The sequence below is a fragment of the Trichechus manatus genome, unplaced genomic scaffold (assembly GCF_000243295.1).
Source record: "Trichechus manatus latirostris isolate Lorelei unplaced genomic scaffold, TriManLat1.0 scaffold00021, whole genome shotgun sequence".
NCBI lineage: Eukaryota > Metazoa > Chordata > Mammalia > Sirenia > Trichechidae > Trichechus > Trichechus manatus.
The window spans coordinates 3104736-3108194 of NW_004443957.1; positions in this window are offsets into that span (position 1 = coordinate 3104736).

Below are 3459 nucleotides of genomic sequence, written 5' to 3' on the forward strand. Positions count from 1 at the left end.
TACAGGAAAATCACACAGTACCAGGAATCATGGCCTAGCCAAATTGATACACACATTTTTGGGGGGACAGAATTCAAACCATGACACATAGGAAAATCACATCTGATGACAAAATGGTAGACAGTCACACAATAATGGGAATCATGGCCTAGCCAAGTTGACACACATTTTTGGGGGATACAATTCAATCCACAACAGTATCTAACAGATTTTAGGGAGAAATGATAACTTCTTTCCATTTCTTCTTGCAGTCCCCCTTTCACTGTAAATACCAGACACAAATCTGTGATAGACATCATGCAGCTCTGGAAATAGTGATTCAAGGCCACCAGGTTTGTGTGCTGGGCTCTCTCTCCAGGAAAGCTGGTTCTTTCCTAGGGACTCTAGGGCCTGGCAGGCCCACCTGTCAGTCTGTCTGCCGTGCCTGGAAATGTTAAAACCCTAGAAGTGAACACAGCTTACTCTCAAGGTGGAATCCTTGCTATAATTGTATGCTTCATGTATTTGGTTCCCCAGATAGAATTTCCTAAATTAGTATCTTTGTTTCAAGATTTAAATGCATTTTCACAACAGCCGTGTTTCCGTAGCATCTTATACAGACCTCCATTGAAATACTGCATTAGTTAGAGTAGATGCAAAGCTGCTGTGACAAAGAGACCCAAGAGTACAGTGACTTAAAGAATGTAGACATTTATTTTTTTCTCGTATAAGAGCTCAGAGGTGAGTAGTCCAGGTTGATGGGGCAGCTCTGTTCCAGGGAGATTTTCTAGGACACGGGTTTCTTCCATTTTGTTTCTCTCCCATCGCTTAGGACTATGGTTTTCGAATGTCGTTGTGTCTCAGAATTACCTGGAGGGCTTGTTACCGCACTGCCTGCTCCCAGGTGCCTATTCAGTAGATCTGAGTGAGGCCAGAGAATGTGCATTTCTAACTAGCTCCCAGGTGATGCTGGCACTGCTGGTCCAGGGATAACACTTGGAAAACCACCACCTGGGGCATTGTCTTTGCCTACTCTTACTGAAGTTGCAGATACATCCAAGTTCCAGGCGCAGGATGAGGAAAGAACACAGAGGCACACACGGCAGGCCCAGATCTGGAAGCAGCCCTCATCATTTCCACTCACATTCCATTGGCAAGAAAGACCCACATGGCCACATCTACCTATAAGACCATACAGACTAAAGCCATCTTCCTCAAACCTGGCTACACATTGGAACCATCTGGTTCCAATTCTATTAAAAGTATACCTTGGTCTTCCTGCTGAGACTGTGATTTAAACAGTCTGGGGTGTGACCTGGGCATTGGGTTTTTAAAAGCTCCCCAGGTGATTCACTTGTACAGCAAAGTTTGAGACCCATTGGAATATTTAGAACAGTGGTTCTAACACTTGGGTGTATATCAGAATTTCCTGGGAAACTATGAAAGAGCAAAGAGGCCCAGGGTCATTGAAGTGGGATAGAGCCAGGTTCTTAGGATTGTTACCAAGTTCCCAGATGATTATGGTACCAAAGTGTGCAAAACACTGGAACGCTTCCCCACAGGGAGCTGGTGTGGCAGCAGGAATGTCATGTGTGGTCTACGGATGTACTCTCTGCCCTCTGAGTGGGGCCTTGGGTAGCCATAGTCTGTGGAGCCACTGCCTTTGCTGGTCTGTTTAACCCAGTGTCTTACTTATCTTGTACTGCTATAACAGAAATACCATGGGTGGATGGCTTTAACAGAAATTTATTCTTTCACAGTCTAGGATGCTAGAAGTACAAATTCAGGGTGCAAGCTCCAGGGGAAGGCTTTCTCTCTCTGTGAGCTCTGAGGGAAGATCCTTGTCATCAATCTTCCCCTCATCTAGGAACGTTTCAGCACAGAGACCTTGGATCCAAAGGTCACGCTCTGGTCCTGGCTCTTCTTGCTTGATGATAGAGGTCCCTATCTCTTTGCTTGCTTCTCTCTCCTTTTATCTCTTGTAAAATAAAAGGTGATGCAGTCCACACCCCAGGGAAACTCTCCTTACATGGAATCAGGACTGTGACCCGAGTAAGGATGTTGCATCCCACCCTAATCCTCTTTAACATAACCTAATCTTGCCTCATTAACCACAGAGATTAGGGTTTACAACACATAGGAAAATTACATCAGGTCACAAAATGGAGGACAGCCACACAATACTGGGAATCATGGCCTAGCCAAGTTGACACATAGTTTTGAGGAACACTATTCAATCCATGACACCCAGTATGTGGTAGGACAGTACGGAAACCACTGTTATTTTTTTTTAAATTCCCTGGGACTTCCTGGATTACTACTTTCAAGAAATACAGGGCTAAATGAACAGGTTTCCTCAAAGTCTTGAATGTGCTAGTGTACACTAGGAACCTCCAAAGGGGGAGTAAAATCATGGCCATGCCTCAAACTTCCATGACCGGGGAACCCTTTTTTCATGGAGTTTGTAAGGGGAGCATGTTGCACAAAGCCTTAGACCTTTCTCAGAAAAGATACAAATATGCACAAAAGATCTTATTTCTTTAATGAAGCCAATACCAAACTCACATCTGCCTTTTTCTTGTTCCTTCCTGCTCCGCTCCTCTCCCATGCAGCATTTCTTACAGGATGTTTGTTGGGAGATATGGTAGATATAATGGACACCCTCTTAAAGGAGTGCTCATCTTTCCTTTGAGACTGATGACACTGAGAGTAGAGAACATTCCCTTGGGCAAATCTGATTTTAGAACAAAGATTAGATACCCAAACTAGAGGTCAGGGCAGGAAGAGAGATTTTGGTTGGTCTTGCTGTTTCAGCAGACATGGAACAGCATTTGGAGGGTGCCAGGAACAGAATAGTGGCAACAGGCCCACTGTTAAGGATCACTGAAGAGGATGGTGAGAGGGGAGTTGTGGAGTTGCTTTATTGCTTGCCTCCCCTCCACCCCACACACACACCATGAAAAGATTCCTGGAACTAGACTTTAAAGTTACCTTCTTAGTGTGTAGGGTTTGGGCTTTGTCCCTGCAGAAAACAGTCCTTGCACCCTCTCAGCAGGCCTCCTCTGTAGGACTTGTCCATCTGTCTTTCTCCCTCCCTTTGGAAGATGGTGTTAGGGGAGGGGAACTCATGGTGGAGAAGGGATGGCAAGAGGACCTACTGCACCCCACTTCATCTTCTCTAGTCATCACTCCTCTGGGCCTATGATGCCTGGCTGAGAACAGCTAGCAACTGAAATTCTATGTCATTTGGAATGTCAGTGACAGAATGAAATGGGATTCAAGAGTTCTCTGATTAGGACCACCAGGAGTCCAATCCCCAAGATGTGGAGATTAATCCAACCTCCGCTTTCCTACTTCTCCTTTATCTCTGACACCAGCCACCCCACCACGGCACTGTCTTCTCTGCTGGGTTTGATAATTTGTCTCACAGAGCTCACAGCATATACTTAAGGTTATGTGGTTTATTACGGAAAAGGATAC